The following is a 22,740-nucleotide window of genomic DNA, read 5'->3' on the forward strand; positions in this document are numbered from 1 at the left end:
TGCAATCAAAATTCCAGGTCTTGTGAATTTTCCTTAGAAAGGAGATCAACCTTATGAGGTCTTGACAAAGCCACATAACCAAATAAAATAACACCTAAAATATGAAAAAGAAATACCCAGTTTGTGAGAGAACAATAAATTACTAATCACATCCAAAGTGTGGATCTACTTCTAGAAATAGCTGAAGGCATCAGGAGTTTCATTTCATACTGAAGCTCAAAACAGGATGGCTTTTTTTTTATTATTATTTTTATTTTTAATTGAAGTCTTTTTAAGGTTTGTCTACTAAACCTCAAAAAATCTCACCACTTTACAAAATTTTGCTGACCCACAGTGGAAGAGGTTTGAAGGTGTCCAACCACTTATATAGACATCCTTTTTGCTGTCATGTTTTGGACACTGGATTTCATCACCTGTGTGTAAATGTGTTCTTCTGAATTGGCTTAGACAAAGACGTAGACCAACTTGCTAATGTGAAGGAGCTGTTGACTTTTTCACATTTCAAACACAATTTATTTATTCAACTACACAACACCAGGTCATAAAATAAATAAATAAATAACATTCTCACAGATAACCCTTTTGTAAATAGAGAAGGGTGCAATTAAATTAAAATGCATCCTAAAAATTCTGTTTTCTTAATAGTGCAAGAAAGTAAAATAAAATATATATAAGATCATTTGCATAATAAATATAAAAGCAGTATTAGAAAGTAATAGTTTCTTTGAAAATTGCCTGGGATTCCTTTTCTCCTGATTCTACGAACATCTTACAAATACATGCACGTAATTCTAAATCTGTTTTAAAATCCAAGTAACTTTTACCATAAGGACAGCTTCTGATTCCTTTATAAAATTTCATAAAAGTATATAAAAAAATAAGAAAAATATTTATAAAGAACTTTATAAAACTAAAAGAGCAGTGATAGTCTACCACCTGAAAAATATCCACACAACTTTGAGCTAGATGAAGTTTCAGAAAGGTATGTTACCACTGTATGGAAGAAGCAAAATTACTGTTTTCAATCGTCTTTACCCAGTTCTGACTGATGACTTGAATAACCTTCAGTTCTTTGAAAGAGTATCGAGAACAAAATTTACAGATTAAACATTACCTCCTCACCAGCATTCAAAATAGCTTTTTTTTCAGGTAACTTAGAAATAGTTTTGTTAAGGGAGTACAACATCTGCAGAAGAAAAACTAACTAAAAATTTTCTCTTTAGAAATCAGAATTCTTCAGACACTTCACATCTATATGCCCATCATACCACCATGTGCAAGAGACGCTAGAGCTCACGACAAGAGCGCTTTCACCTCTGAAGGTGGCACAGAAGGCTCTTGCATTTCCTTTTGCTGAGCTTACAACATAAATATGACAACACAAATACTACAGCACAAATATGACAGAATGCGCTCAGGATGCCTCCAGCTTCCTCTCAACTGCAGAGGTACAACTGAAGGACTCTGAAGGAGAGGTGGAAACAAGGAGGACATAAAGGCATGCATAGCCCGTATCCCTCAAAGAGATATACCACCAGGGAATCTTTACTTTACAGGGGCACAGGAACAGTGCCTATGTTCATTTTGGTGACTATAACCTCACGTAGTTACCTTCATATCATTAATGACTCGGCAGATGGTTTTATTATTTCTCATAGACCTGGCTGCTCAGTCTACCAAGGGACTTGAGAGAGAGCACAGTGGGGAGTAAAATTTGGGCTCAAGTTCCATGATCCACACAACAGATGTGGGAGATGGAGACATTTTCTCAGTGCACCAAAACCCCTGGGACTGAGGATGAGCATGGCCCAGCAATGGTAAAAGAAGATTCAAAGTGAATTGTGAATATCAGTTTAATAACCATTTAGGTAGGGCAGTAACAATCACCAGTCTGCCTCATCCTTTCCAAGAAGGGGTGAGAAAAAAGGAAATACACACAGCTGCCTGTGCAGCCATGTTATCACAGATACATGAAGGAATGATTTACCAAGGAGAGAGAAACAACTAGCATTCCCTGCTGGTACAAGAAGCCATCAATTGTTTTGGGGATGGCATAGAACCTGACACACCACAGAGGTAGATGAAACTTTTACCCCAGCTGTGATCTAAAAGCGCCTCTCTCCTCAGCGTATCTGCAAGAAAAATGGAGCATAAAAGCAGATGGTAAGGCATCTTACCAGAACTGCTGGTAAGGCAGCAGTAGTTCTGTGCTTCAGTGTCACAGAAACAACTTTCTCCTAATTGTTTGTTGATATAATACACCATGGTCACATTGCCCCTTATCAGATGGGCATCCAATTCTTGGAGGGAAGCCAGGAAACCTCTTGTGTATTTCTGATAGTTCATCGTTCTAAAATGTTGACTTGAAAACTTCTGCCTGTCCAGTGGATGTGACCCTCAGCCTCTCCTCCGTGACCCTTCCTGCTTTGTGTCAGCTCTCTGTGGAGATGGTCGCCCCTCCTCAGGCTGCAAGAAGCAGTCTGGTGGTGTCTGCAGGTCAATGTCCCTTTGGGTGGGGAATACACTTTGTTAGCCTTGTTGCTGAGAGCTATAGGACAAGCTCTGGCATTAGCCATCACAGGTACACGTGCTCACCTATAGCTATCATAGACTATAATCTGTCTGGGTAACAGATATCACTGCTCAGGGGCTGGCAAGTGCTCCTACGAACTCCATATCATGTGGTGATAGGTGGGTGTTCACCTCATACCCCCTCACAATCAGAGAAGAAAAAACACAACTGAGTTGCATCCGGAGTTTTGGAAAGAAACAGGAACTTTCAATTATGTTAGAGAGAAAATTTCACCATGGTACTCAAACACACATCTGCAATAAAGAATTGGAAAACGATGGGGACAGTAACACCCAAGGTATCCCAGCATCCCTGCAGTTACTGCTTTGTAAAGAAATAAACTGCACTTCCAAAGACAGAGCAAACCAGACGATCTTTATCAGACTTTAATAAAAGAACACACAGTGAGGTAATTACATGTAAACTTCATGGCACCATGAAACTTCAGCACTTTGCTTCTCCTGCCTTTCCTCCTCCCAAAAATGAACTAAGAAATACATTAATATGAATCAATAATTCAACTTTCATATGTATTTACTGAGGACCAAATATTCAAAGGACTAGAATTTGTTGGGCCAGCTGCACGAAGTGTTGGGTTTTTTTCATTCATGTATATGCCAATTGCTGCTTTCTTCGTAAATGTTGATGTACGTGTTGATGCTTCCAAGACTTTAACAAAAAAAATATGAGCTGACCTAATAGCCGCAAAAAGTACCAGAGGTAAAGCTGACATTAAAAACTTATATGCATTAGATTTTTCAAGGAACGATCCTTCTTTTAAGAGCAAACTTCATTTTTGTAATCTGGCAGTGACACGAGACCTCATACTAAATTTAGGGGACAAGCTCTGCAATGTAATTGAACAACATTTGTCTCCTGTAATCACGATATCCTGTGCTTTTAAGATTTACACTAATTAAACTGGAAAAGGTCACCAATTGAAAATGTTCACAATTTGGACAAGACTCAATGACAAAATCCTTCCCATCTATCACTAATTTTTTTACACACAGTAACTGTCACTTTGACAGAGTCTATCTGTCAGCTCGCTCATGATTATACACAAGAATCTTCAGCCTTTATCCTCAGTAAGAGTTCACAAGCTTTAGCTTGCAAAGCTCAATGAGACAGAGCCACAAAAAGAACAAAAAAAAATAAAAAAAGAAGAGGAAGCAAAACACAGCAGTCCTCTGGGTTGTTTTTTTTTTTTTTTGTCATCTGTTCAGCAAACAATTTCTCTGCAGTTTAAGAATAGCTTCAGATTTAACTCAGGGATTTTGGTATTGAAATTTTGGAAGAACATTTAGATTTTTACAGCTATGAAGGGCAGGAGGCAGGAAAAAAAAACAAACAAAAAAAAAAAAAAAACACCTTCATTATAATCCCAACCCTTGGAAATTATCTGCAGTGTGACCTTGGACAAGGCAGTTTTTATGTTATCCAATACCATTGTTACTCCTTCAATTTTTTGAAGCCTTAAGATCTTCTACAAAAGTCTACTCCCTCCTCATCTTGTATCATGTCTCAAAAAAATAGGACCAGAAAGCATCTCCTACGTGCTCAGTTTCTGACACCAGCCATCTGAAAGGGCTTTAAAATACCTCAGTATTTACAGATAAATGATGAAAGTGCAGTTAGGAGTTTGAAGAGATTTGAGGCTTAGCTCCATGTTATGAAGTCTTTCCTGCAGTATCCGAATAATCCTTCAGGCATAACCTAGAAAACAGTTCCCTCTCTGAATGTCCTCTTCTCCAACTTTCCTTATTATATGGAAAACTTTTCCCCAACCGTCTGTTCATTCTCAGGTATTTAACAGATGATTTGAAAGAAATAAAAGGACAAGGAGAAAAAGGCTTGTATCCTTCACATCACAGTGGACTGAAGAGGATCGGTTTGAAAGCCCGCACTGCAGCACAATGCTATCAAACCTTGGGGCCCTTCAAAGGATACAGCATCGCCTTCCTATCACTGGAGGAGGTGAGAGCTTAAAAAAAAATAAAATAAAAATCACACAACCTCACCAGTCTGAGAACAGTGGGCTTAAGAGTAAGCGTTCAATCAGCAAGACACTAACAGGGCAGATGAAAATAAAATGCTTTCAGAACCTTTCACAATCTATTTTTGGGTAAAGTTCTCAGCTTCATATGGTTTTCTGCCCTATTTGAACTGCACCTTAATGCTGGTAGCTCTTTAAGTGGTATTCAATGCATCACATACAAAGAAAAACTACAGAAGGTACCAGAAAAAAAAAAATCCACATGTGAAGCAAAGCATATGCATTGTTGCCATTCAGCATCAGACCCAGGATGCGTTCCACATCGAAACAAACTGATTTAAAGGCTCCTGTTCCACAACGTCAAGGAGAACACCACAACCTAGCATCCTGCATAAGGTATTGACCTCTCAATGCAAATCATGCCCAACAAGTGGGAAAACTAACAGACACGTCTCAGCATACACCAGAAATCTCAAATAAACTCATTTCCAAGGCAGCCACAAAATAGCACATTCACTTCTCTTGTGACGAGCAGGATATACTGCTTTTGCATTCTGCTTCTCATCTTTTCCATTAGGACACTACAGATTGCGAAGCCTAAAAGGAAGCACAGATGAGCCAAAGGAATTTTTAGTCGAGAGGCAACTGTTACAAAATGAACTTCGTAACTGCAAGTTATGAGGAAGTTGGGCAAATTCAGTCTTTGACCATCTTCAGAAAACACAGCATAAGCCTTCCTGTTGGAAAGCTTCTCCATAGTAACTGCAACAGCAATGAGCATTGAGTCCCTGTCAAAAATACCCTCAACATAAAAACAGAGTACAAAAGGCTCTCAAAAGCTGAGAATTCAATGACCCAAAAAAAGGAGAAGAGGAGTTTCCACTAAACACCACAACTTCACTGCTACTGATCTATTTTTCTAGTAAGGGAATGAGAGACAGAAATATATATAAAAATAAAGACTTGAACGGGTATCTAACGCATGCCAAATAACATTATTATCACAACTAGTAACCTGGTGATGGTCCTTCTTCAACAAGCGTTAGGATCAATGCATGCTTGATTTTTCCAGCAGTGTCTTCAAGAGAAATTGCCCTCGTTATTTTAACAGCAAGGTAGGCAGCAGTTAGAAGGTCTAAGGGAAATTGCACAGCAGCTCAACAATGTAACACAAAAGGATTGTGTTTAGTAAAGAAAAGCAACCATTTCTTACTTAAACCAAGGGACAAATGTAACCAAAGGAAAACATGATTTTGTATTATTCTTCTACTATACACACAACTAGCAATTGAACAATGTGATGCAAAAGAATGTAGTAGTAAGCTTAGATTTAAAGCTCTAAGTGCCATTCTACAAATGCAGGTGGCATTTCAAAGCTAGGGACAGAAAAGACCAATGTCACAAGTGCTGATAAATCCAGCTCTTTCACAAGAAGCTGACATAGTAAATAGCATTAAAAAAAAAAAAAAAAAAAAAAGAAAAGAAAACCATGTTCACATAGCATGTTGTCTTCCTCCTAAAGACTAAAGCTGCAAAAAGGAGAACTTTGAGCATTTTTCTTTGAGAATTTTACCTCAAAAACACCCAAGCGCTAAAGAAACCAAAGAACATTTGATCTTCACCTCTGGTTAGCTTTAGTGAGCTTTATATTCCAATTTGTAAACGCACAGTAGAAAACATTCTCAGCTGCCCCTCAGCCTTCCCATCAGGGCTGAGAGCACTGTCCATCCCTGAAGTTATTTATAACTCTGCTAAGCTTTAAACATTGATCTGAATTTTTTCATGCTGAGTCATGCTGCCTTAACTCTTAATTGTTAAAGTATTTTAATTTCAGCCAGCTGGTTCGTGAAGGAGGACAAAGAAAAATATCTCGTTTGCCTTGCTAAAAAGAAAGACTTTTTAAAGAAAAACCCCTTTTGTAATCCTCAGGATAATTTCTGAATTTGGCTAACACATCTTTGAAAAGATACAGGTTGCTCATATCCTTTAAAATGTAAGCAAGAGCCTTGCAGCTGTGGTCTCAAGAGGGCCCGGTGTGACAGAGCATCCCTTCCTCCCTGCACCAGGAGGAAGTGCCAGTGGAGGCGCAGGCACCACCGCCGAGGGCAAAGCGGTCACAGAAAGAAAGCAGAAATCCCAACTGTGGCTTCCTCCTGCAGTCATCAGAACAAACTCTCCTCAGAGCATATAGTTATGCACATACAGTGAGGCTTCTCAAAGAAAGAAGAGGGGAAAAGAGGAGAGGAGGAGTGTTTCTGACACTGGAGTTCCAAATCCTGGTTAAACAATAATCCCAGATTTGTTACGCGTGGGAAGGGTGCCATACACTTTATCAGGGTGCTACACTTTAGTGCGTGTCTATCAAGAGCGATCACATTGTGCTTTGCAGTTTTTCTTAGGGTTCACAGCATAGGAGAAACACTACATACGTGCCAATCAGCCAGCTACTGCAACAGTGGAGGCACAGGCACTGGCTCACCATTCAGAGGACTAGAGAGGGACAGCAAGGAGGGAGCAGTAAGCTCACCCATCGCCAACACTCCTCTGCCTCCCTTGATTTAAGACTTGATGGGTATGAAAAGCAAGCTACTATCATGTTCCCTGTAACAAAAACACAGAGCAGTATGAAGGTAAACAACACAACAAATGGAATAGGAGCTAGAATAGCGCCATAAAGCTGACAGTGTGAAAGGCACGTGGTTTCTTTTTAATATTCTGTATATCATTCCCATTTTCACCAAAAACACGAAGCCAAGAAGGCTACAGTCTCATAATGACAACTTACTACATCAGCACAGGTAAATATTAATGCCATCAGGAAATGCTTAAAGAAAAATATTTGGAATTGAAAGTGAAAAAATCGAACATTTGACATTGAAAAAGGATCAGTTTAAGCATGTGGTGTATCATGATGTAAAGCACAGTTAAAGGACAAGGAATAATAAAGAAAACTTGATTAATGAAATTATCTGAAAAATAATCAAGATGGTATTAAATTAGGTATCTCCTGAAAAATCAGGCATTTTCATCCAAACTGTCTGGGGATGCTATAAAGATAAATTCCTTCCATTTATTGTGAAATTAAAGATTTTTTTTTAATCTGTATTTTTCCCAAGCTCATTAAACACAATCTTGAAACAACTGTTCGACCTTCAGAGAAAAATTCTACATAAAAAAAAATAAATTCCTGCAATTCTTTTCTTACTTTCAAAGTAATTTTTCTACTGATTTCAGATAAAAACTGCAAACACTAGAGAAAAAGCCAAGACAGCAACACGATACAGAATAAAATCATGCACAAAATAATTAAACTGCATATATCTGTCAAAACATCCAATCATCTAAAACATGAGAAATTTTCTCATATCAAGTAACTACAAAATAAGATCCTTATGAATTTCCCTGATCTCTTCTGGCTGTATAAAATTTGAAATAATTATCCTAAACTTCAAAATAGCTCCTTTTTGTGAGTCCACTTTCACTTTCCGAACGGCAGTCATGTGGTCATCGTTCCTTTGAGTTGTTTCTCGTCTCTAAACATATGCTTTGATCCTCTTGGTCTTGCTGGTAGAGCAGCCGCCCCACACACACAGTCGCTCTTTGAAGCCTCCCGGCAGTGCCAAGAAAGAAGCAGGCTGTAGCAGTAGGCTCCCGTAGTCTCTGGTATGCAACCAGATTACATCATGATCAACAAAACTGGATGACTCCAGCAGGGAACAGAAAGGAAGAATTCGAGAGCAAGTTTTGCTTTACGTTTTTGAGTGAAGGATTGCTGTTTGGTCAGTTTGAAAGGAGGCAAACATCACCTGGAAGTAAGAGCCGCTCATATCAGAGATTACTCTTCAGAGAAAAGCCCTATGATAAATATTTCTGTCACATTTACCATTCAGTTCTGTTTTTTCCTTAAAAGAAAAGTTTTCCCATTCACTGTGTAACTGGCAAGAAATATTTGGCTCAAAACGATGCCAGCAATTTAAGAAGTCTGGTTTACCTACATAAGAACCAGGGGGGTTTCATTCCCCACAGATGAATGACCACGTGCCAACAGGATGCAGGAGAACGGTCTGGATTCCCCCCTACCTGCAGAGAGAATCTGTGGATTTTACCCATGATATATTCTTTTGCCTGTAGTCTGTTCTTGTAGGTATCATACACATGATGCATTGCTCTCTTCTTTAGTCAATTCAACAATTATTCCAGCATAAATGTTGTAAAGTAACTTTAAAAAAATGCTTTAGTTTACTAAAAGATAAAGTACCTACTAATTGGTCATGGAATAAAGGTGTGGATTTTGAGTCTTCACACATTACAAAAGAAATATATACATTAAATTCTTAAGGAAATACATTGCATAGGTCCACCACTGTACAACTGACACATCCATTTGTGTTTTCCTTACAGGTAACTAGGAAAGAAGTGTTGCACTGCATGAAACAAATTCCTTTAGTCAAGTTCTGACAATGAACGTATAGCAAGAAGGAGAGATTCTATAATACCAAACAGATTAAATTATTTATCGTTTGTATGAAAGATTTCTGTCACCAGGGCTAATGAATGCATGCAAATAAAAAATGAGGTTTTGAGAAGCCTAGCTAAAAGCTTTTACAAATTCTACAAAGGACATAAAAGAATTTAAATCTTGGTCATAAAATCAGTGTGAAACAGGTTAATATAGAAAAAGGTATATGGTTACTCTTAGTAACAAGAGAAACCTTTCTTATAGTGCTTTAATGTGCTAATTCTAGATTATTATACTTTTGTAAACTTGTAAAGCAGTACTGAAGTTGGGCTTTGCTTTTCAAGTTCCTACAAAATTAGCACTGAAACATGTTGTGCGTTTGGTTATACTACGAGATAAATATAACATCAAAAATAATGTCACCCAATAAAATAATGGTTATTAAGTGTGGTAGAAGTCACACAAGCAGTACAATTTGTATACAAATTCAAATTACCATTACATTGCAAGTAGCTTAAATAAAATCTAAAATACAACAGCTCCGTGCTTTGGGGTTTATCTGCAAGAAACATTTTCCACATATGAACTAGTTTTGTTTTTTGTTTTTTAATTATTATCTTATATGTATATGGAAACTACTGAAAGGAATAGGTAAGGAATTATGAGCATAATAATGAGTTCTTACAACTCATCCTTGTCTGACACTAAAGAATCAGAGATCTGCATCTTACAGTCTCTCTTGTGCAATCATTATATTTTATTGTATGATGTGACTCTTTAGAAGCACAATTCTAAATAAAATCAGCTGTTTAGCTGGACTGTCTTCATCTCTTTCTTTCTTCAACAGCCAATAATGATTAGAAACCACACACAAAAAATTAAATGTCTTTCCCCTCAAATCATGCCAGAAGAAAAATCGCTGATGAGTCAAGTTAGTCTGTAAGTGGGACAAAGAGTATGATTCATAAGTTATTGCTTCAGGTTTAATTCCTGAGAGAGAAAAAACTCCATCAATAATATAAGATAGAAACTTAACTTTCATCTTAATTACAAAATATAAAATGCAACATAAATTAACAGTGTCTTTTCAGTTCTGAATTGTGCTCTTATGTATGTTTGTATCAATGGTTTAAAACCACCGCCGGTAACCTTCAGCAACTCCTGCAGGCAGCGAAACCTTGCAGAGGACAGTTAGCATGCCACACCACATTCCTAAGCTGTATTCAACACAGCTGCAAACTCTCATGTCAACTGCGGGGCGCAAAGGCAAAGAGACCATTCTGGCTGAAATTACAACGAAAGACTCATTAAGGCACAACTCAGGCACTGCCAGTACCTTCAATAACACAAATTTTTAAAATCAGTTGAGATTTAGTAAAGCTGGTGAATTGTTCTTGTTGTTTCCACCCTCCCCACTCCTCTCCCCAATGTAATGTTTAGGTAAATTAGACTACAGCACTAAAAACAATCTCAGTGCAATGACACAACAGCAGAGGAACCAATGTCTGCAGGACAGAGATCACTGCTCCTTTCAGACAGCAGCTTAGATACTCAGCACCTTGTCAAAAATCACCTCTGTGCCTGAGCTTTTATAGCAAATCGGGTTTTCAAGTGCACTCTCCCTCCCTTGCCCTTCAAATTTACGACATTTCTTTTCTGCCAACTCACATCCAAAAACTCTGTGAAGCAATTCCAATTTAAGCCCAAAGGATATTTATCATAAGACTATTTTTAATATTTACAGTATAATACAGAAGTCTAAACATATAAAGAAAAAAATATATAGATCCAGAGGCTTTTTTTTCATTAGGGAGCTAAAAAAAATAATAATAAAAGCATCTAAAACTCCTTCAAAACCCTGTATGACCTTGCTGTTCAGTCATATATGTATCCTTCAAGTTGACCACTGAAAGAAACGTACAGTAATGCTCATTTTCCCACATCTCCCATCACAGACCAAATGACAGTTCTGACACTGGAAAAGGACTGGCAAAATATTTTATGCAACTGTAACTGTTTTACAAAAAATAAAGAATAAAAAAAAAATAGCCACGCTTCTCTTAACACTTCACAATTCAATCATACCTCATACTTGCACCTCAGAAAACACGCAACAAGATTAAATTTCTAAAATTTAGCTGGATTTAAAATGAATGCTGCTTTAAAGAAAGATTATCAACTGCTCCTGTAGGTGCAACCTGAAGGCACGCAAAGTGAGCATGACCTTGGGTTCCTCCTTCATATTTGGCGGTATTTCTTCCTTAGCAGTTTAAAATCATCAGAACAGTAAGTACTAACATGGACACTACTGAATACACATGCTTTCAGGAAGGATGATGAAAATTACTCAAATGTATGCCTTTTGTTTTATGTGCTCATCTACATTCCTCTCAGGAGCAATATATTACCCGTGTCACTGCTAGGAACAAGTAAGTGACATCCCAAGAATGGCCATTTATTAACAAATACTTCACTTGTTCTGTGAAATTAATCTTCACATGCACCCAAGAGGCAGGAAATTATTAGCCAATATTTCCCATGTGGAAGCTGAAGTCACGTTATAGACTGTCCTAGTCCTTGCAGTGATTCAGGTGTCAAAGCTGTAAGTAACAAACCGTAAGAAACCCTGCCTCCTACGTTCACTTAGTTGTTGAATTTTGCCTATCCGATAAGAAGGAAACCATCAGGATGATGTTGTCTTGTCATAACTGAAATCGAAAAACAGCATTTATTAAAAGCTGTTAGAAGCTTAAAAATAATCTTACTATTAAAAGGGGAAACACAAAAACACAATTTATCAACCGGTTTCCCTTTCATCTTCCAAGGATGTAAGGGTGATAACTATTACACAGGCCTTCATTTGGAACAACCATCTTTCATACAGGACTTGAGAGTATTTTCTCTGCCTAAGTGTATTGATATTGACTTCTCTTTACCTGGCTCCAAGTTCTCTGACACCCCCTATGTCTCAAGGTGAACTGAATGCTAAGAGGGGGTATTACTGCTGCTCCCAATCCAAGAAAGATAAACACTAAGAGTTCAAGAGAAAGAGATGCTTTGCTGCACAACACAAACCTCTTGTGGTACTCACAAACTGCAGATGCATTACAAAGGTATAAATCTATCCATATGTTAAAGTGCTTATTTCCATCGCAGCTGAATTAGCACAGCAAACATTTAAAAGCTGACTAGGTCACTGACTCAAAGGGCTCCCTTTAAAACTACTAGAAATTATATGGATAAATCCCTTAAACAAGCTTTCACATCTCAACCCATGAGTTTAAAAAAAAAAAAAAAAAAAAAAAAAAAAAGGCTGCAAATTTTGCAAGACTTCTTGATTCTCACTAGTCCAAAAAATATATACATATACACTTTCCATGTTAATAGCGAAGTATTTCTGCTACCACCCAAAATCAAGGAAGAAACAACTTGAGAAATAGCAAAGTTCTAATGAATTTTTAAAAATTGTTTAGGAGCTCTGCACATAGCTTTGAACGAGTTCAAGGTTTTGTGCAGGCTTCTGTCAACCCTTTGCTTGTCAACCCTTGTCAACCCTCAACTGTCAACCCTTTGCTTGTGCTGGACATACTGATGAGGAAATCCTCTGAGCATGCATCAGCAGCAGCTCACTACAGGAATGTCTTTAGGAATGTTCCAAAAAAAACTGCTGAGTAGTTCTTTCCTTCTCTCGAGTTCCTTGAGATTAAAAGAAATGAATGGGATACATTCTGGTGAGAACAGACAATGCAACTCTTCTGTATTATTGCACCCAAGAACACCCTTTTGTTCATTTCTCAGCTGGCTGAAGACCGACCAGCTGAGCTTCTACTGGTACCACTTTCTTCAGAAGGGTAACCCGTGTTTCCATTGTCCCTCTAAAGCAGTCAGAAGACATCTTGCACCTCTGCAAGTGCTACAAGCCTGTATACCACAGCACAGACACACACACACACACCAGTGCTCATTTCCACCACGCATTTCTACCTTGAAGACAAGCTGAGAAGACAGTTCAATCTTCCCAAAGTCTGAACAGAGCTACCACAGCATATTTTTCCGTAAGAGCTGAGCCCATAAAATTGCTATTAAAAGCAAAGGAGTAGGGGTTGGAATGGCAATAGAATGAGATAAGCAAATGACAGTCCAAAACATACTTGCAACAGAAGATTAATTTCATTCTCTTCTATGTATGCAAAAAAAGGCAACAAGTGACATCTGCCTCAAAAAAACAAAAAAAAAACAAACTTTGTGTAAGCCTGGAAGCAAGATTAAACAGAAAATACATGATGGACCCTTCTTCAAATGGCTTCTCCGTCCTCACCTTGTTTTGTGGGGAGTTTCACTGAGCTCAACAGGATTTTTTCTTGTGTGCTTTGTGCGCAGGTGTCTACAAGATCAAGACTCAGATGCTGACCCATTATTTTACTAATTCCAAGACTCATTCCAATGCCAAACATGAGAGAGCAGTGTTTAATATAGTATTACATGGTTTCAAAATGAATCAAATGCATAATCAATTTTAAGCAATGAAATTTTGCGCTTAACTGAATTTCAAAGGCCACTGAAGTTCAGCTCTAGCCCTTCAGCTGATCGTCTAGACAACTCACTGCCTCTCTAGTAGTCAGTAGTGATGGACAGGTAACCCAAAATCTCTATCCGAGAGCTGAAGAGCGAAATGCTTCTTATAGAAGTAAACACTTCCAGAATAAAAAACTACATATTTTGTCAATTATAATACAAATAAGCAAAATAATATCAGAAGTTCACACTTTCTTGTTCTAAATGTAGTAGTCTTCCATAAAGAGATAAGTTTGCTCATACATGAGAAAGGGGAATGAAAGCTGGGGTACCTCCCACCTAGTGGTACCCAAATGCAATAGGATCCAACAAATCATATCTCCAAAAGCAGATGTTCTTGAATTTTGCACTCCTTCCTCAGTCACAGTAGGCAAAACCATTATTAAGTTCTAATAAAAAAAAAAAAGTTTCATGCTTATGAGTGTATACAACGTTTTAAAAGGGGTGTAAAGACTGTGTCACTGTCTTCTGCATTCTTGCTTTAATAAGCAACTTCTTAAACTTTTACATAATGCTTCTTGTTATGTAAATATCGATTTTCTCTTCTGTCTTATGTCATTTTCAATAGAGCAGTATTTGATAGGATTTTCTCCAAAAGCAACCCAAATATATATATATAATATTTAGAAGATGCAATGCATCAGTGATGCTTTATTATATTTTCTCCTATGAGTACGTCCTGGAATTTGGGCAACCCACTACAAGAAAGCAAACAACCTCTAACAACAAGAACTTACTCTTCGCAAAAACCTCCACGAGGGTCCCCAGAGAACAGGACAATCTTACCACTCCGTGGAACAGGCTCCAAACCACTGAAGCAAGTGTGAGCTAGATGGGAAGAGTTAAATAAAGCTGCTAAAATTCAGCAGCATTGCGGGCTATTCCAGACTACGGTTACTATAACCTACACTGGGTGTCCTCTGCATAAGCACCAGTGTGACTTTGTGGACTGCTGAGACTCAGTCTGTTGCAACTGGCATAAGTTGCCACAGGCGAGTAATCACAAGAAACTGACCTTGGCAAAAGCACATTTTACACTTCACTGCTGTTCAACTGTGTTAAACTAAAGAGAGAGCAAGTGAGCACGAGGGAAAGCGGGAGGGAGAAGGAACAAAGGGGGACAGACAGAAAGCATAAAAGTGATCGCAGCCATTTTCAGCTTTACCTGCAGATCCGACAGAGGTACGCCGGCCACCTCCAGCGCACGGCCCTACTGCTCGTGCTCATGCAGGCCTGCAGGTTATCGTTTCTAAACCAGGGCTTCAAAGGGAAAGGGGGGTGAGGGGCAGAATTAATTACTAAATAACGAATTAACACCTAAAAAAAACCTCACCACCTCATAACAAGGAAAAATCAAAGTAAAGAAGGCAATTACAACTCCACACTTCCCTACTACCAGATTATGGACTGAATGAGGATTTATGTTCTTTCTCCCTGTTTGGCTACACTGCTTTTGGAATAAAGACCAAATGCATTCCTCAAGGTGTGCAAGACATTTCAGTCCTGATTTTCAAGTTTCAGTATGACCTTGACTTCAGAGGCTCTCAGCAGCCTGGCAGCAATTAGCAGGAACTAGCATGGCAGAATTCCCCCTGCTATACATGAAGTCGTGTCCTGTCCTCACCACCTTCTAAGTTTCCTTTGGTTTGGATCAGTTATCTCCCTGTCATGTATTTTTGTTTCTGCATTTGACTTTTTGGTATTGATTACCACATCTCCAAAGAAACAGGACCTGGCAGAGCAAAGTGGCGCAGAATCCTACGATTAGCACTAACCCACATCCTGATCAAGCTTCAAAGCAAGCTTAAACACAAAGATCTAACCTGGCGAGTATTCTGGGTTTCTAGGACGTTCGGCTGTTGGAGCAAAGCACACAGAAGCTTTGTAGGAGTTAAAAAAGAACCCAATCACTCTCCAATTAGGAAGTGCACAAGGTACACAAGTCTAGACAGAATAAAATAAGACTGCATGCATTTTATATCTCAGTTACCTTACCACTCTTAGGTCAATGACTTACGGTCCTCTAAAAAGAAAACCCACCTACTATTTGCAGGTTCCCTTCCAAATGCTGAAAGTTGCTCCTCTCCCGTGTACATCGTTTCTCTACTCCTCATCTGGTCCCACAATTAACTCAAAAACCCTACTGCAAAAGCCAGACATTGCCCCTCTCACATATCCAAACCTTTTACATCTGTGTGCGTCTCCATTCCCCTATTCCAACTCCACTTTTCTCCACTTCAGTCCTTCAAATGTCATTACTCTCAGTAGGCTGAAGAAAAGTGACTTTTTTTTTTTTGACACGGCTATGTTATGACCTCAAACCATGCCCATCTGAGTGAGAGCCATCGTGGTTTAATGACCTCCACTGTCACTGGCCGGGGAGATACAAGAGTGAGCCCTGACAGCAGATGGCTGATTCACACACATTGGCGTTCAGCAATTCAACAACGACACGATCACGCCTAGTCTATGAATTATATAAGCAGCAATTCCATGAAGCATAACTTAAAATTTCAAGGGACTCAAGTACTTCCAAGCCTGAACTTCAGATCTGGGTCAAAAAGGTGTCAGCTGTGGATCTGCAGAATTTTAATCATCTCACCAGATTGTAGCTCTCTTTCTCACAAATAAATGATGTTTGGAAGGCCCACAGGCATGCTTTGTGACAACAAGCCAGGACTCTGCCTGGGGGGCAGGATGGGCTACCAAATCACTCGCTTCTTCTACATGGCATGTAAGAAAATTTTGCAATGTCTAGGCTGGGAGTAAACTGCTGTCTGTTTTATTTTGCTGACTGTGCACTTGGACACAAAATTTAATTAATCAAATTTGTACCAGCTTAGTCCTATAATAATTAGCTATAGAAGCTGAAAAAATAAATCAGAAAGATTGCACTAGTTCTGCAGCAACTACATTATACTTTCAGGTTCAGCTATGATTTGGTCACCATTTCTCACAACGGAGCACAGCAAAATAAAGAAAAGAGTGACAAGAAAATAAGTACCTGAAAGGTATTCAGGAAGAACGTTCATGTTTACTATCCCCAAAGTAAGCATATCATCATATTACACAAGAGCACCCTCAGCTGAAAGCAGGAATGTAATGTCTTTTACGTATTCAATCCATAACCTAAACAGGTTATTGAATTATGCTCTCTCTGTAACTGCCTCTCAGACTCTGACACTGCATCACGTTTCAGAAGTACTTGTCATTCAATGCCAAATGAGCCATCTGACTTCAGAATTCAGCAACTAGGATCTCATTTTCAAGTCATTTTTCTCAGTAGGTTAAACAGTAATATTAACAGGGTCTTCCACATCCTGGCAAATAATTAGCAATATACTGGCTGCTCCAAGCATATCGCTTCTGCATCACTTTCACCTGAGAGATTTCCTGGAAACCAATATATTTCCACAAAAATTTCCAGAACTAATAAATCAAAATATGCCAGTATCTAAAAAATATGAGTAACGTTCAGCTACAGTTATGCATATGAATAACTATCTATACACACACATCAAAACATGCCTAAATACATAATCGCAATCAAATATGTATCAGAAAGATCACTTCATTATTCAGCCAGGCTGAAATGTTACTGGCATGAGATTAATTTGACTAAAGTATTCCTCTACTAACAAAAGAATAGCTTGTTTGAATTATATTTACCTTTCTGAAAGTGTTTCAGAAAGAAAAGTCTTGTCTAGTTTAAACTCACCCAATACAACATAGTGATATCCTTGAAGTTCAGGGAGTCTGGAGATTCTTCCTGTTCCTTCTGGTTATGAATATAGAGCGTGATCTACCAGAAAAATAAAAGAAAATAAAGTGAAAAAGACATTTGGCAGACAATCCTTCATGTTCTCAATGGGTCAGTATTTTCAAGATCCTTACAAAACACTGTGCTGCCTCCAGAAGATCAGTCACTACTGGAATTCCAGAAAGATTTCACACCAGATTGTGTTCTTTCTTAGGTATCTCAATAAACCACACCAGCAATTCATTTTTTCACCCGAGATACTCTGGGGCTCTCTTCACCATCTTAAGCACAATATATTTAAATGATAGGCCTGATGCTCTTATTTTAAAACTGTAACATACAGATTGCATTTTCTGCTATAAATTTAAATGTAGTGTCAGGCAATTTGTAACTTTGTTTGAACTTACATTTAAGACTACTAAACTAAAATACAGGTTACAGATCCTGTGCTCTGAAATGCTTTTAATGCACTTCACAAAACTGATAACAACCCCTGAAACTTAAGTAAAACCACGAAAAACATAAAATACCCTTTCTCCCATTAGATAGTCCATTTAATCAACAGCTATTCGTGCATGGGTTAAGTACTCAACAACTTTGCTGAATAAAGATCTTTTAGTCTAAAAACAGCTGTGGGAAGTTCAGCAAACTTTGTTTTCTGCAGTCTTCTGCTAACTCTGGGATTTCCATTTTCTAGGTGACTTTGCTTTTTCCTGATAGCATGCTGAACATGTAACTTTGCAGATATTTACTCTGTATAATGTCACCACAATCCTTCTAGCTCTTTCAGTAATAATAACAAGCAAATTCGCAAAAGCTTTGTGATTTCACAGGCATGTGTGTGCCTCTCTCTCGGTACCCAGGCCGCCTTGCCAATATGTAGGATTAAACTTTTTCCAAGGTTGAATAAGCCACCATCTGTCTATCTTGTGTGGTGCTGTGCGCCATCCGGGAGACTTGTCCCTTAGAGCATGTTTCTACCATATGTCACTCCTGAGTGATCAGCTATGCCAAGACATTAGGGAAAAAATGACTAAGTCTAGCTGGAAAACCCGTTCAGAATTCCAGAGGAGGTTTGCCAAGGCTGTATTTGCAAATAACTTCGCATCCACCAATTTCTGCATATCTTGTATGTAACAATTAATAAACTTTACCTGAACTGACGAAATTACTTAGATGATGTACTGCCCTCAGTTGTCTAGAACTCATGGGCTTTTTAATAAGCCAAAAGACTCAGGTATGATGTGTTTTCAAGGAAAATACATAGAACTGTTACAGAAGAATTGTGATTTTTATCATAACAAAGGTAAGCAGGAAGGGAGGAAAACAGACACAATATATTTCAAAAAGACCCTACTTGGTATTTTAAAGCCACAAGTTAGCAACTTCTTTCAAAATAATCACCTAAAAATACCTAAGGCAACTGAACACAAGACTTCTTCCTAAGAAATAACTGTATTTAAAGTGCTTGCCTGCATGCAAAGTAATCAGCTAAACTAAATTTTATACCACCAATATATCATAGTTCATGCCATTAGAATTTGTCTAATAAAAATATGATTCTACCCAATTTCAGATTTAAAGAACCATTTTATGTTCCAACTCCTCAATTATTAAATTAAAGATCAAGCCAGCATTGTTCTGATGGCCAGCTCAAGGCTGCTCATTTACATAACTGACTTTCAAGGGCACTTCATTATGCAGCAATTAATATCAACGAAGAATCTACCAGATCTTCTAGTAGAGCATTAAGGAAGATTTTCTTGAAAACACTGAAAGAAATCAGTAAATAGTAACTACAACCTCCCTGAGTGAGTTCAGCATAGGAAAGAAAATCTATTCCTAATGACAGCAGCAAAATTATTAAATACCAGTAGACAAGTTATAGGAATTTTTACATTTAGTGAAAAAGGTGAGATGAGGGGCAATACCAAAATCCAACAGAGGATGTTCATGCAGGTACAAGGGTCCTTTGCCTGCTTTTTTTGCTTTTGGTTTGGACGATCACTGAAATAAGGGGAAGATGTGAAATATGAATTCACTACAGCCTCTTGGGATCTGTGGGATGACAAAGGGCAACAAAAAGCAGAGCAAGTTCATGCTACATGAAGAAAATAACTGAAAAGTGATGATTATTACAGGAAATTGAGATAAATTATCGCCTCTGAAGGGATTACTTTCTTTTTACATTTATCTAATTTAAACAGTCTGTCTATGCAGAAAAAGTGAAACTTGAAAACATGAGGGTATTTTATCCAGATCACAAGAAACAAATTAAGCTGTGAAGTAACAAAAGCCTCATACTGCAAGGCTGACCTGAGGACCAGAAAGAATAGAGGAAAAGAAATGTACAACTGTTAAGTGGGACTGGATCGCTAGTCCATATAAAACACTACACGGCTCTGAAGCCACGGTATCTTTGGAAGGCTTCAGCTCCACCCTGGCCCACTCGGGCAGCCTGAGGTGTTCCCACTTCCCAGCCAGAAGACACCAAAAATGCTGGTTCTGCAACACCTGCTCCGTGCTGACCCTTCCCTCTCAGTGTGAAGGTACATCTGCTCTGCCTGGCATAGAATCACAGAATATCCTGAGTTGGAAGGGACCCACAAGGATCATTGAGTCCAACTCCTGACTCCACACAGGTCTACCCAGAAATTCAGACCACGTGGCTAAGTGCACAGTCCAAACACTTCTTAAACTCCGACAGGCTTGGTACAGTGACTACTTCCCTGGGGAGCCTGTTGCAGTGTGAGACCACCCTCTCGGTGAAGAACCTCTTCCTGATGTCTAGCCTGAACCCCTCCTGCCTCAGCTTAACACCATTCCTGTGGGTCCTATCGCTGGTCACTAAAGAGAAGAGATTGGTGCCTGTCCCTCCACTCCCCCTCATTAGGAAGCCGTAGGCCATGATGATGATTCTCCTGGTTCTTCCACCTACTGTAGGTGCATCTTCCCGTTGGTATGAAATGGTGACACACACAAGTTACAAGTAACCTCGTGTGTACTGCAGATGGGAAAAAGAGGAAGGGTGGGAAATTTGTCAGAAGTTGCCAATTTGGATTTTATTATTATTTTTTCTTTTTACTCTGGATGAGCACTTGCACTATGAAGCAGGTAAAGAGCTTCCTCGCAGAAGCAGCAGCCCCATAGCTTCATAGCTTCATGCCCTGCCTGAAGTACATCAGAGCCGATAGTTTCTCCTACAACAGTTGTTATGAATATCCTCACACATCTGCAAGAAAAATCTATGAAGTAAACAATATAAAGGGAGAAAATACTGAAAGGGGAAGAAAGATGACTTTGTTCTTTCTCTTCATGTTCAGCTGAGGATGCTCAGGATCTATGAATTGTTTCTCCCACAGCAGTGTAGATATACAATCAAGAATCCTAAGAAAAACAACACTTTTGAATTTGATTTAATCAGGATGAGTCCCTCAGAAGTGCTCAGCACTACAGGCAGCACTACTTTGTGTTCCACTTTAAACAAGTGGCGAGCTTCACCACTCGCTGTTCTCACCAACTTTTTAGGAAACTTTCCTATGTTCCTGGAATCCATGAGCTTGGGACTCGAACAATCGCATTTAAAAAGCATTCCTTCATGAATAAAATCACTCTGTGGCACAAGGAAACAACACTATTACATAAATGCAAAACTTAACTGAAACATCTGCTGCTAAATGTAAGAGCAGGACAAGTAAAAGGCAGCTACAGTGAGGTCTATTTCCACAGGAAACCTCATTTAGAGGGGAAGACTGCAGAGAAAGTGTTTACAGACGACAAAGGCTCTCTGAGAACAAGGCCAAGCTGTAAGAGTTGCTATATTCTCTGAGCCACCCATCTGCAGGATATTTCCAATTTTCCCACATTCATTCATCAAAGTTCATTCCCCAGTAGAGGCTTTGGGCACTAACTGGCAAGAGGGTTGGTTGATTTTTTTTGTTTTGTTTTTTCTTTTTTTTTTTTTTTTTTTTTTTTTTTTCCACTGACCAAGTTGTAAAGGAGAAAATAGAGTGTGGTGGGAAGCTATGAAATGTCACTAAAAACCCCAGAGGAGCCAATCCTCTAATAAAAAGTCAACTCTGCAAGCACAACGGTATGACAACATAGAAAGAGCTTGTTGCTCAAAATAGTAATGCAATATTAAAACAAAACGCAGTCCCTTTTCTCATCAGTAATCGGCATCCATAAATCAGCTCCAAGAAAAAGAACAGCTCCCTACCTGTGATGTAAATGTAACTTGAGGTTTATTAAGTTACCTTTGTTAGGGGATCAAAAATAGGCATTGGCGTGGGGGGAAAAGTAAATAATAAAAAAATAGGTTGTTTTTTCCAAGCAAAGAGATAAAGCAATTTCCCTCATATCTTTACTCTTCTTCACATCCCCCCTCCTCCACACTGAACCCAAGAAAATCTGCCATTGCTTTAGGTCAAAGGAAAAACAGGCCCAGCTGCCGTAAGCCAAACAACGTACAGGTTTGCTATCTCCCCTGCTGTTTTGGCTCGAGCTCTTCAGACTGGAAAATTCAGAAGCACGATCTCCCAAGCTCTATAAATGCCAGAACCATCTAAGAGGAAAATAGGACAAGGCCACCCCCAGGCAAGTTTGTACTAAAATCTGCTGGCTGCGAGGCAAAAATACAGTAAACATCACATAGGGACAGACTGCTCCTTGGAAAATATTCCACACGAACAATGCAGCTTCCAAAGAAAGGTTGCGCAGATGCGACTTCTGGAGGAAAAAAAAAAAAAAAACGCAATGTTTTAAGATCTTTGTGGGGAGTTAGCAAGCTAATGGCACACTCAGCAAATCGTGTGACAGGCAATATGCTTTTGACATTAATCCAAAGAAGAGATGTAAAAGCGACATTGAACGTTCCCTACAACGCGCTAACAAATGCGGTGTCCTAGAGTAGTCCTACAGTTCGCTCAGGAAACATCTTCTTTGTCTGACAATTGATCCCATGGAACAAAACAAGGAATAATAAGCAATTAAACCATCAATATTTTCTTGTCTTCTCAGGGACAAAACTTTAAGTTACATTTTTGCAGTCCTTGAGATATGATCTTTACAGCTGATTACTGTATGTTTTAATGTGCTCTGTATTGACTCAACCTAGAAAAACAAGCCAAAAACACGAGTTGAAACATCCTTTTATCCTGTGTAGCTCCAATTTGCAGTAGCAAGAAGCTAAACAACATGCTCTCCTCCAGATGGCTGAAATAAAAAGAACACTCTTTCTGATTAATTAGGAAACAAATGAATCTGCTGTTAGCACAACAAGTTACCATCAGGAAACCTGGGCTCCCACTAAACTTTGGTATTCGTGCTTGCTCGGCAACTGTGTTCAGGACCTCCCCAAGATCTGTCTCTCATTTCAG

General features: G+C 38.7%; 1 protein-coding gene across 1 annotated transcript in view; it reads right to left on the minus strand.

Annotated features, from left to right (window-relative positions):
- The window catches only part of LDLRAD4 (low density lipoprotein receptor class A domain containing 4), a 234,962-nt gene extending 217,559 nt beyond the window's left edge, over positions 1 to 17,403 (minus strand). The window contains exon 1 of the mRNA XM_032181924.1: positions 17,321 to 17,403. The gene's annotated coding sequence lies outside the window, so the exon portion shown is untranslated. The remainder of the gene's footprint in view (positions 1 to 17,320) is intronic.
- Between the last annotated feature and the right edge of the window lie 5,337 nt (positions 17,404 to 22,740).

Source organism: Aythya fuligula, chromosome 2 (assembly GCF_009819795.1).
Source record: "Aythya fuligula isolate bAytFul2 chromosome 2, bAytFul2.pri, whole genome shotgun sequence".
NCBI classification, from domain to species: Eukaryota; Metazoa; Chordata; class Aves; order Anseriformes; family Anatidae; genus Aythya; species Aythya fuligula.